This window comes from Hibiscus syriacus, unplaced genomic scaffold (assembly GCF_006381635.1).
Source record: "Hibiscus syriacus cultivar Baekdansim isolate YM2019G1 unplaced genomic scaffold, ASM638163v2 tig00009567_pilon, whole genome shotgun sequence".
NCBI lineage: Eukaryota > Viridiplantae > Streptophyta > Magnoliopsida > Malvales > Malvaceae > Hibiscus > Hibiscus syriacus.
In genome coordinates, this window is record NW_024062198.1 from 55,467 (window position 1) to 69,128 (window position 13,662).

The 13,662-nt window shown below is 36.5% G+C and overlaps 2 pseudogenes; both read right to left on the minus strand.

Annotated features, from left to right (window-relative positions):
• Positions 1-1,470: 1,470 nt before the first annotated feature.
• On the minus strand, positions 1,471-3,007 carry LOC120203274 (annotated as a pseudogene).
• Positions 3,008-3,602: 595 nt separating this feature from the next.
• On the minus strand, positions 3,603-5,090 carry LOC120203275 (annotated as a pseudogene).
• Positions 5,091-13,662: the final 8,572 nt, after the last annotated feature.

Sequence of the window (13,662 nt, forward strand, 5' to 3'; positions counted from 1 at the left end):
AGATATATATTGGAACAAGCTGTTGTTCCCATTGTGAATGAAGTTTTATAAGGTTTCAACTGTACTATCTTTGCATTCTCTTTTTACTATTACAATTCATATCAAGGAAGCTACGCCAGAAGGTGAAGAGCTTATAAAGTGTGGGAAGCTGAATTTGGTTGATTTAGCAGGCTCAGAAAATATATCCCGCTCTGGTGCTAGGGATGTATGTATTTCTTGCATATTTGCTAGTCAATTTGGAAGTTGTTACCAGATACTCTTTTAGTTAATATCATTAACGTTTTGTTTGAGGTTGACATTTATAGGGACAAGTTATTTGGATGATTTTTGCTAGTAAACAACGGATTAATATGCCTGAGATTTTTCTATTTTCGAAGTCGTTGCAATGTTGAACTGCTTGGTGTTTCATATGCATGCAACTATGATGCTACTGTCTTTATTTATTTATCTTTCTCGATATAGTAAAACGTTCGTTTGAGTTTGCCATTATAAAAAATTTGGGTTTGAAATTCGACCACGTTTTTAAAACTTGAGTTTGATTTTATTCGAAAGTAAGGTTGACAAATCTTTATTGGATTTGTGAAATATTTTAGTAAACATGATTACGATATAGTTTTTGTGTTTGATGATAAATTAGGCTAACCTCATGCACACCTAAATATAAAGTTATGTCAAATTTATTTCGACCGAATATTTTGTCAAAATAAAAAATTGTGAAAAATTTATTTAATTAAAATAACAATTTATAACAAATATTAATTTCTTATTATAAAAATTGTGACAAATAATATTCTTTCATAATAACAAATTGCAACAAAATTATTTAGTCACAGTAAAAAGTTATAAAAAATATTTAGTGACGAAATAAAAGTAGTGAGAAAATAAATTTTGTTGTAATATGTCTTTTTGTCACGAAAAGTTTTTTTGTTTGATGTTATAATTTAACTTAATTGTGACGAAATTTACTTTTTGTGATAAAATAATTATTTTATTTTAACAAATATTTTATCTCTGTAAGTTACATTTAGTGACGAAATAGCAATTGCGACAAAATAATTTTTATTGCCTTATGTATTTTCGTCCCAAAAACCCTTTATATTTGATGCTTAAATATAAGTTAGTTATGAAAAAATTTACTTCTCTTGACAAAATGGTTAATTGATTGTGACAAATATTTTATTGCAATAAGTTAATTATATTAATGAAATTTTATTATTACAAAAAATAATATACTATGGTAACGAATACAATTTTGTCACAATATACTTTACATGACAAGGTTGTTCTAACAAACACGACAACAAATAAAATTAATCAGAATAAATATATCGTGATAAATTTAGTACTTTTGGCCATAAATAATTTTGTTGAAACCATCTAAATTCTTGTAGTGAATTACAAAGAAACAAGCAATACATGGGACGAGGGGGTTTCCCCTTGTTTTGTACGGTAGGTTAAATTTACTACTTCCTACTTTTTAATCATTGCGTACACTGGAAAGGTGGGTTTGGTTTTGTACCTATAAAGAATCTTCTTTTTCTTGAGCAAAAAGTTAGCAATGGAAATAACAATCTTCCCTGGTTCACTAATATAAAATGAATTCCCAACACTCCCTCCTTTCTTCTTATCCTTCTCGTTTTGGATTAACACTCTGTAAGATCCTTCATCGTCCGGGATGAACTCTTCCTTGTACGATACGTCCCATGCTCCCACCACCGTTAAATCCCAAATCATTGTCATTCCAGCCTGATATAATCACATATGTACATTGCTTATTTTCTTACAAGATTACTATATTTGTACCTTAGTGGTTGGAATTTGGATGTGCTCAGTAGTATTTGCTTTGGCCTTAACAACTAAAGCCTTGTCTTCTGTGGAAAACTCTCCGTCGTTCTCTCTTTTGAGACCTCCGTATTCGACCGGGAGGTTTTCTGGAGGTATAAATCTAGTTTCGAAACAAGAAGATGACAATGGAAGATTTGACATCGGAAAAACTATAATTCATGAGTAAATTATTATGGCATTGCTTACTTGAGAAGAGTGCTGGTAACTTTCCCTGGTCTGGCAATCACAACCCTACCGTTCTCAGTTTGAGCTTTCAGCCGTGAAGAAAACACATGGGATATATAAAACCACAAGGGAACATTTATAATTATCTGCAAGCATCTCAATGGTTATGATATTGATCGATTATACACACACATATTTTGCTCTTACATTTCGATGGATGAACTCGGAATAAGGATCTTGTAACAACTTCCAAGATTTTCGAGAAACAGAACGAAGTTCCTTTGTGGTTTGCCCCGATGAGTGCTTCAAATCTAAGATCTGAACAATGGAGTTCGCTCCACCGGCTTCAAACTTGAGTTCCTTGATAGCCTTCTCCAAGAATTGAACTCTCCACGTATTTCATTTTTGGATTTGATTGTCTTTCAAGGCAGCATACATGTTGTAATACAGAGGGTGACCTTCCTTGTCTCTGCTATTTAGATATCCTAGGTTATCAAAATCATCACCCAGGTTTTCTTCGATGATTTCATCGACTTTGAATTCCTTCCGCCATTTTAACGTCCCGCTAAGCATTTCGAAAGCCTCATTAACCTTGTAATCTTTGGCTTTCAAGAATTTCAACAACACTATATCTGTTCCTTCATGGCGTTTGCTTGGCAACAAAGGCACACCCCAAAGTTTAATCTCTTTCAGTTCTTCAATTGCCGCGTTTTCTTCTCGACTAACTTCGCTGCTAGGTTTCCCCAAGAGATAATTCCCGAGAATCGACTCTTCAACTCGACACCTGAATTCGACCAGGGCCTTATATTGACTTAGCTTCTTTCCCTTTTGAAACATTCTTTCCATTTTCTGGAACTAATGAAGGTTCTTCACAGGTTTCCTCATTGGGTTCTTGAACTTGGAGGGCAATCTCATATTCAAATGCATTAGCCATGTTTTGATCCTGAACCCTGCCAGAATCTTTCGATTTGTTCTTCGTTTCTTTTTTCTTCCCCATAGCTGGGAAATGGAACCAGACGGAAACTAAATCCCTGAAGGTGAAGAGATTTAATGAAGACAGATAAACAAAGAACAGGCGCCAAATTTAGAGTCAAATGCATGAATTAAATTTTAGCCCATGCCAGGTTTGCAAACCTTGAAATAGCTTCTTCTTGGCTAAAAAGAATTGGTGTTTCTTTTTTTTTCTTCTTCGACCTGTTTGGATAACTTGTTTAATAGGTTATAAAAAGGAATGGCTTTTTGTATGCTAAAACACATATAATTATCCAACAACAAATAGGAAAAATAATTAAGTAAATTTAACAAAATAAAGCATATATATATTGTGTTTAGAATTTGCAATGTGTTTGAGAAAGAATCGAAATCAGGAGTCTGAATCCGTGGATTGAAATACGACAAATGTATCGAATACGAACTTCATATATGTCTGTATTAGCAGTACAAAACATTATTAAAGGACCTGATAAACTAGCATTCATTGGGACTGGTCTTCATAATCTTATTCGCTACTTAGTGTTTCAACCATAAGTTGCCAGCACAAGAAGTCATGCATTGTAAATTAAACTTGGGAAACACTCTTTAACTACTCATTCTCAATCATGCTTTATTGTTACTGCTGGCTCATTACCATCTACTACCTCTGCAACACTCATGGTTTCCTTATGGAAGGTGGGAGATGCAATCACCTTGAATTCCTCATTGGTAGAATGGGGGGCACCCATCATATTTTCATTACAAGCCTCGAAAGGAACAATGGGATTAGCCTCAGTGGTGCCAGAGTTTTCGTTAAGCTGTCTTTCGGACTTTGAGTCAGCTTCCAGTTCCTCAAATTTGGAGATGACCTGATGAAGCTCATCATGTAGATTCAGTGCCTCGAAGAGAACTCCATCGTCATCAGTAGTGCTTTCTATGATCATCTGAATAACAGGCTGTGACTGCTTGCACTTCTTAAACATGCTCTCCGTCAGCTCGTCCTGCAATCACTCAAGATTACATAGGAAGAACAAAAAGCTTCATGATGAAGTTGATAATATCATATGGAAAGATATAACAAAAGCTAAAATACAATAACATTTCATTTACTGCCATGCCAAATGACTACATAAGCATAAATGTGTGTCTTGCAGAAAGGACCGTGAAATACAAAGTACACAATCACAGTTAAAATCATGATTTCATGCCAAAAGCAGGGTAATTACCAATGTAGGTTTCGGCTCTGTTTCCTTACTCAACATGCTAGAAAGCACCTCAAGGCTGTTCCGAGTTACTTCAAAAACTTCCTTCTTTTCTTCGGCGGAAAGACTAGCATAACTATAGGTAAAAATCACCGCTGTATGGCTCCGTGTTATCGACAGGATAGTTTTCCGAGGGAGGCAAACTCATGCAAGACTCCAAGGTAAAGTGCAAAGGGGTGCATGTCCCGTTGGCTACCGGTGGATCACTTTTTTCTTTCAAGCTCTGCTTTATAGGGGAAAAGGTAAGCAAAATGCTGGAGAACTACTCTCTTTAAATGCATGATATCTTACATGCTATTAGTGTTTGGCACATTTGAAAGGCAATTTAACAGAAAAAAGGGGGTTTTACCACATAAAGTTCGGTGAAACACAGGCAGGTGAGCAAGATCCCGGGACTGTCCCCAAACACCTATCAACTGCAAAGCCCTTCCTCTGTTTCCTCGATGGGTGTGCGGATTCTCGATCATCTTCACCATCTCTTCCAACACTCCCTCGGAAGCCACCTCGGAAGCCACATTGGCGCAATTCGTGGTACAAGATTCCAACAAATCAAGGCTCAACGATTGGGTGACGTTGTTTTTGGCCGATATCTTCTTCTTGATGGCCCTAACGATATCGGTTGCTTCGAAGTCTAGGCTGTTGATCATGGCACATATCTTCATGTTCAATCCCCAGTTGGGTTCTTGTAATGTGTCCAATGTGGCCTCGTCGACGATTCTGGATTCGGGTGTGGGGCCTTGAAGGATTTCTTTCATTTTCCCACTCACCATTCTACTCATTTGAGCTCCGCCCGTTTTCAGTTTCTCGCCCCATTCGGATAGCTTCGTTTTATCCATACCCTCCTTGTGTTAGGACGTTAACATTTACCCAAAGTACAGTATGGAACTGTTTAGAAGAAAAGATGGGGGAAATTAAGGATATTATAGCATAAACATTAAGGTAAGAAAGGAATAAAAGAATGAGTAGTTGTGGGGGGAAGAGAGAAAAATGAAAGCTTTGGTTATGAATTGGAATTGGTCATTTGCATGTCAAGTTCGTTAGCGGAGAGAGAGATTAGGAGAGAATGGTCCGAGTCTACGATACGCGTGGCTCCAGGGCCCGATGCGTTGGATCCCCCGACGCATGTGTTCCACGTTTTCTTTCCCTTTTAATGAAAACAATATACAACAGTTTCTCATTAGGCAGTATAAAGCAGTATAATGATAAAACTAAACCTTAAGATTTTAATTTTTAAGTAAAATAACATCGATTGGATGAAAACCGTTAATTGACTTACAGTCAACACATATTGTTAATGTAACATTCTCAAATATACTTAATTGACGATGTATTTGTACTTGGTCATTCATTGAATGATGTGATACATACCATATTATTGATGTTGTATATGTCAAATCATCAATGTTATACATTTCACTATCTTTTTGCTCAGATATTTCCGTGTTGGTGTATGAGCTGGAGATGAGTTGGTTTTAACTAATCCTCCATGTGTTGTCAGGCTACTAAATGTTGTTAGGATGTTACGGGTTAGTTGAGGTGGTTATGAGCTGTTAAGCTTCTTGATTTGTGTTAGCCAATTGTATAAATACATCTCTCAATTATTGAGAGTAATATGTTGAGATGAATGAAGTTTTGTGTTTCAGCTATTTTTCATTTTCTTGTTTACTCTACACTGCTCATCGTTCTTAGAGCAATATTATAACATGGTATCAGTCGCCAAATCCTGGAGTCCTTCTTCGTTGTTCGCTATTCGCTTCTCTTTCTCGATGCAGTTAGTTCATTCGCGGTGACAGTTAGGTGCTGAAGGTAGTTACGAGTCTTGAAGGTCAGGTGGTACAAAGATCGTTCTTGATCAGTGTGCTTTCTTGACTGATTTCCATGGCGTCTTCTCCGGTTAGTTTGAATGTTCAACACATTCCTAAACATGACATAGTAAAGTTTTCAGAAAGCCCTTACCTCTTGTGGAAGCATCAAGTGATGTTGATTATTGATGGATATGGTCTGTTGAAATATGTGTCTACTCAGGACAAGAAGAAGAGAACCCAACCTTTGTGGTATATAGGCAGCAAGACAAACTCTTGGCATCTTGGCTCCTAACCACTGTGAGTACAGAAGTTCTCCCTCATCTCACTGGTCTCACGACAACTCTTGCTATTTGGAGTGCCATTTCACGACTTTTTGGTGCAAGGTCTAGTGCAAAGATATCAGCCCTTAGACATAGCCTTCACTCACAAAGGAAGGCTGGTTTAACAGTAAGTGAGTATCTGGCAAAAGTCAAGTCCATTTTTGATATGCTAAATGCAGCAGGAAGTTTAGTGACTGAGCAAGAACATGTCAGTGTTCTTTTGGCCGGCTTTTCCATAGAGTTTGAGTCCATAATTGCTATAGCCTCTCGAGATTCCCTGTCATTGAACTTTCTAACTGAGATGCTTCTTGATTGTGAAGCTCGACAAAAGCTTTTTCTATATGAAAGTGCCTCAGCTAATATGACTGTTAATTCTAGTGATAAAGATGAATTGAAGCCCACTAGTACTTCTGCACCTCAGTCACAACCAAACTCCATAAAGGTTCAACAAAATGATAATTTCTGAGGCAGAGGTCGTGGTCGTTTCAACAGTTCTAATCGACCTCAGTGTCAACTGTGTGGAAAGTTTGGCCACGTTGTACAGAAGTGTTATCATAGGTTTGATCGAGACTATTCTGGGGTCCCTGACTCCACTACATCAATAAATGAAGGCTGAAGACAGTCGCGTGCCTTCTCGGGTGATAAACAACAACCTGCTGTCAGCATGCAAGCGTATAATCATTTGGTGAATTATGGTTTTGCTCAGACTCATGTGTTCTTGTGTCATCCATGTGTTAACTCAGTCTTTCCTGGCATGCAATCGCTTGGTTCAGTACCGTACTACCAATGATCACTTATTCACCTCTTAGGTTGCGTATCCAGTAGGAATGCCCCATATGAGTGTAGCCTCGAGTGATCTATCTTTTAGTTCTTCTGCTGGAAAGAACCCTTTTGGTTCATCGATGTCATCTTCACCAGCTGCTTTCATTTCCATAGTTCCTTCAGTCAATACCTCAGTTACACCTACTGATGCCGTCTGGTATCCAGATACAGGAGCTACACATCATGTTACCAATGATTTGACTGCCTTCAATTCTAGTACAGCTTACACAGGTAATAATACTCTACTTATGGGAAATGGAGAAGGGGTTAAGATTGCACATATATGATAGTTATGTCTGATGAGTAAATCGAAGCCCTTGTTGCTACAAAATGTTCTTCATGTACCAAACATAAAGAAGAATCTGATGTCTGTGTCACAGTTCACTCGTGATAATAAGGTCTTTGTAGAGTTTCACCCGTTTGACTGTTTTATGAAGGACACACAGACTCAAGAGATCTTATTGGAAGGGAGGCTCACGCATGATGGGCTGTATCAGTTGCTACCACACACTGCAAGGCGCTCGGGTTGGCAATTGAATAATGTCTCGAAAGCATCAAGTTCAATATATTTGTGGCACAAACGCCTTGGTCACTCTTCGATGGCTGCTGTTCGAGCTGTAATGAAGACTTGTGGTGTCAGTTCTAGTGAAAATAAGATGTCTCATGTATTTACAACATGTTTACAAAGCAAGGGTCATAAATTGTCTTTTTTTAATTCCTTAACTGAATACAAGGAACCTTTTAAATTGATTGTTTTAGATGTTTGGGGTCCATCACCTGTTATCTCTACTGATGGTTATTCGTATTATGTGTCCTTTATAGATGTACATAGTATACATACTTGGGTTTATCTACTGAAAAGGAAATCTGAAGTTATACAATGCTTCTTAAATTTCTACAAGATGGTAGAGGTTCAATTTGACTTTAAGGTTAGAGTCGTTCAGACTGATGAAGGAGGAGAGTATCAAGCTCTCAAAGGCTGGTTCTTTGCTAATGGTATACAATAAAGGATTTCCTGTCCAAGTACGTCTGAACAAAATGGGAAAGCCGAGAGGAAGCACAAACATGTTGTTGAAGTGGGATTAGCACTTCTAGCTGAGGCTGAACTACCCTTAAATTTCTGGAGCCATGCATTTGTTTCAGCCGTTTATTTAATAAATCGCTTACCAACTGAAGTGTTAGGTGGCAAGTCTCCTTTTGAGGTTCTCTACAAGCAAACTCATGATTATTCCATGCTTAGGATTTTTGGGTGTGCCTGCTTTCCTTTGTTAAGACCATTCAACTAACATAAGCTAGATTATAGGTCAAAACGGTGCACGTTTCTTGGATATAGTCATTTGCATAAAGGATACAAATGCTTAGATGATAGTGGAAGAATCTTCATCTCATGACATGTTGTGTTCAATGAAGGAGTTTTTCCTTATGCTGGCACGAGAGGAGAAGGTCGGTCTAATTGTGACACTATCTCCTCCACAAACTTTATGCCTGTAGTACGGTCATCTGGAGACAGCAACAAAGTAAAGGGAATGTTGGTGCATGAGCTGGAGATGGTTTGGTTTAACTAATCTTTCACGTGCTGTGAAAGAACTTGAGGAAAACCACTAGTAAAGTAAGGGGAATGTTGGTGTATGAGCTGGAGATGAGTTGGTTTTAACTAATCCTCCACGTGTTGTTAGGTGTTAAATACTGTTAGGATGTTAAGGGTTAGTTGAGGTGGTTATGAGCTGTTAAGCTTCTTGATTTGTGTTAGCCAATTGTATAAATACATCTCTCAGTTATTAAGAGTAATATGTTGAGATGAATGAAGTTTTGTGTTCCAGCTATTTTTCATTTTCTTGTTTACTCTACACTGTTCATCGTCCTTAGAGCAATATTATAACATGGTATCAGTCGCCAAATCATGGAGTCCTTCTCTGTTCGCTTCTCTTTCTCGATGCAATTAGTTCATTCGCGGTGACAGTTAGGTGCTGAAGGTAGTTACGAGTCTTGAAGGTCAGGTGGTACAAAGATCGTTCTTGATTTCTTGATCAGTGTGCTTGCTTGACTGATTTCCATGGCGTCTTCTCCGGTTAGTTTGAATGTTCAACACATTCCTAAACATGACATTGTAAAGTTGTAAGAAAGCACTTACCTCTTGTGGAAGGATCAAGTAATGTTGATTATTGATGGATATGGTCTGTTGAAATATGTGTCTACTGACACTTCCTCTCCTAGTGAGTTTGTTACGAATGACTCAGGGCAAGAAGAAGAGAACCCAACCTTTATGGTATATAGGCAACAAGACAAACTATTGGCATCTTGGCTCCTAACCACTGTGAGTACAAAAGTGTAGTGGCTTGATCTTTTTGCTCTTCACATACAAACCCCAGAATTTGTTCACAGGTGAAGGTTAGATCTACAAAATGTGGTTCCTATGGAATGTCTTTACCATGCAAAGCATGTGCTGGGGGTCACATGAGTATCCTTGATTTCTCAAGTCAAAGACATGAGTTTCAAGGTAGGGATAGGCCAAATGAAGATAAAGATGGTATTGAAAATCTAGATGATTTTGTAGTGTTATCTTCTAAAATGGATCTATTTCTCTCGCTCTAGGATTCCACAAAATTTCAAGTCAGTGCAGACCCGACTCCAAGGGAGAAGTAGATTGTGGAGCTTTTGAAGAAGGTCCAAGCTAAACTTCAAGAAAAAGTGAAGAAAGTTTGTTGTTTCCTTCAGTTACTTAGAAAATACTCGGTCTAAAAAAGGTAAGAACAAAGATGGCATTGGCAACAGCAAGAACCTGAATTCGGATCATCCGGAAGTGAATGACCCTTCTAATGAAGATAAAAGCTCCAGCTTCTTTGGTAGAGTTAGGATCGAAGACAAAGAATCTTATCACGATTGAAATATCACCAAGATTGATCCAGTGAGGAGACTGTCATTTCAGATTTGAGTTTAGTTGAGTCACCTCCTGCACCCTATCACAGATCCGAATTAGAGGTGTAGACATCAATTTTTCCATTCTAAAATTATTATATTATTATTATTATTATATTTATTACTATTATTATTACTATTATTACTATTTATTATTATTATTAAATAAATATAATTACAAATATTTTTATAAGCCCACAAATACATTGGAGGCCCAGAGTCCTGAAGCCCATTTACAAACCCGACCCATTTACAAGATCCCGGAGCCCAGTTCAGGCCTAAGTGGAGACTCAACCCGGATACAGAGGAAACCCCAGGGTTTCACACATCTCATCCCAGCCGCCATCCACCATCATCTGTTGGATCTGGCAAGATCCAACGGTCCAGAGATATCCAACAAGAAACCATAGGGTTATGATACCCTAGGGACCACGCGACGGCGCCTCTGTTGCCACCATCCGCTACCGACGTTCTACACTGCCACGACGCCAGTCGAAGCTCCCAGAAGAGTCATTCCAGCCGTCCACGCGTCCCATTCTTCGGTGAGTCACCACAGGTTCGGTGACTCACCACAGGTTCGGTGACTCACCAAAACTCATCTCTGGGACCGGTCCGAGAGCATCCTCGATGGTGGCTTTCCTCGATGGTGGCTATAAAAGCCACCACACCTGTGAAATCAAGACAGATCGACAACAAATGAAACAGAAAGAAGACAAGAACCAAACAACAACCACAACCGACAACAATCAAAACCCATAACAAAAAAACCAAAAGATGAGAAACACTTATCGAGGAAGGAGCACGACTATCGAAACCTACATGAGCCCCCAAGGAAACCGAAATACCGAACTTATTTCCGTAGATCTAGGTAATTTCGGAGCATTTTAGGGGAAAATGAGGTTAGAATCGGTCTTAGAGTGTTCACAACTTTATTTTGGGGTAATTTGGGAATTTTCGGCCATCACGGCGGTGCTCGGCGCCGGAAAAGGTGGCCAATTTTCTTCTCCGTCGAGGGAAAACGAGAGCTTCTCTCTCTAAAGAGAGAGAAGCAAAACCAGAAAAATGAAATAATGGCCCTTAGGGCCGGTTTAAAAGGGTTTAAATACCCTCCCCCACACGACACTGTTTTGGGGGAGGGTGTCTCTGTAATTTCCTTATTGGGAAAATCATCTCTGCATCCATTCAGAATTTGTAAACTTCCATTTTAGTAACTAGAATTACATTTATGCATATATTAATTTTGTCTTCTAATTTTGTTTTATTTATAATTTAATCATTGCATGTTTATATATATATTTAGGGTAAATAACATATTTAGTCCTTAAAATTTTGATTACATTTATTTTAACTCGAATAATTAATATTAAGGCTAAATTACATTGTTAGTACATATCTTTTTAATAATTCAAATTAGGATCTTTAGGTTTTATATTTTATATTTTAGTTACTGATTTTTTAATAATGTTCATTTTAGTTTATTAATTTATATATTCTGTATTTTAATACTATAGTTTTAATTTTATTTATTTTAGTCACTGTTTAATTATATTTAATTTTATTCTTTAAATTTCAATATGTTTAATTCAATATTTTAATTATTATTTTATTTCAGTCATATTAATATATATTATTTGATTAATTTTGTAAATTAATAATATTTATTTATTTTTAAATATTAAGAACTGGGCTGTCTTAAAGCAACTAGAAGTCATTTTCTGATATTTTTAAATAAATAAATATCCTACTTTTATAAATTATATATATATTATTATTTTTATTTTTTAAGAAATGTCTTATTAATATTTATTTATTTATTAATATTAAAGAAATGTGTTGTCTTAAAGCAACTAGAAGTCCTATTCTGATATTTGTAAATAAATAAATACCTTATTTATAATTTATAAAAATTATTTTAATATTTTTCTTCCTTATTATCCAATTGAATAAAAACAGGATCGTAAATTAAATTCATATTCGAATTCTTAAAATTCTATTGTTAGAGACAATTTATAATCGACAATGACCAATTTTGGGCGTTGTGGGGGTGCTAATCCTTCCCCAAAGGTAACAGACCACAAATTCCTTTTTATTATTAAAAAGAATGAATTTTTGGTTAAACGCAGACCAATTTATCTTTTAACTGATGTTTTCTTAAAAACTCTTTTAAAAGATATTTTTTAGGTATTCGACCTACCTAACCCAAAAGGCCGATGGCGACTCCCAAAACATTTTAAAAACCATTTATTCACATCACTTTTCCCGTCAAGTAAAAATTTCGTGCCCGGACAAAAACCAGTTACGACAGCTTGGCGACTCCGCTGGGGACCCTGGTCAAACCTAATTTGATTATATATTGTCTCTATAATTAGAAATTGAGAATCCAATTTTATTTAATTTATGATTCTTTTTTTATTTTTCAATTTATTTTATACCCTTGTATATGTATTTAATTACTTTTTAGATATCAATTTTTGTGTGAAAATTTCTCTTCACACACAACACATGCATTGCATAACAAAAGCTTTATAATCAAGCTTGTCCCTTTTAAGTGGGAGTGAAAGCGACGTCTTCGTGAGAATTTATTCTCTGTGTTAAATTTAACAAGTAACTTTCAGGGTTCATATGCTCTATATCTTCGTGAGAATTTATTCTCCGTGTCAGACATAGAGAAATGTGTCCCCTCGAATTGAACTCGATCCGTTTAAATTTGTAATGGACTAGGATTGAGGGTTTGATAGCCCAAGGGGGCATCAACAAGGACAGTTCGAGTACCTTTACTCTTAGAACTGAAACCCTACATATAATAAACCTTAAAAATTCTCCTGATCTAAGACAATACTAAAACCCTATTTATAGGTGTACACAAAGGAGAAATAAGCTCTAGCTTTTAATTTATTTGATTTCATGGAACTAAAAATCATGCAGTTAGGTTATTTTTTTTTAAACAAAGCATGGAACTAGAAAGCATGAGGTTAGGATTTATACCTTGGTAGATAGAATTTTTTCTTTCCATTAGTGGTACTAACCATTTTTTTTATTTTTTCTTATACATGTTACATTGCTCTAACTCGTTTATATTGATTTCTTTTGTTTGCATTGCATGATCATGGCATAACCAAAAGGTGTTGAGTTAAAAGACTATTCATCAAATTGGAAAGAATCCATAAATGGACAAAAAGTTTTATGATCAAACAAAATATGACGCAACCAAGGAAAGACATCTTGAGGAAACTCCGAGGATAGAAGCGAGCTATGCACACAAAGATCATGTTATATTAATACCAAAAGTATTCCATAAAGATCCTGTTAGATTGATACCAAAAGCATTCTACGACAAGAGTATCAGTCAGGGCATTCAAAATAAAGGAGGTTTTTATGAAGCTCAAGCATGTTATTTGAAGGATCAAAACAAGAAATTGAGCACAGAAATGGAAACCATGCATGAAGATTTCCAGAAGATCAGTCAAGCCTTTCAAAATGCTGGCATAGGAAATACCCCATAAGAGTTGATAACATAGGTCACCAAGCTGAAAAAGAACTGCAACATATACGAAG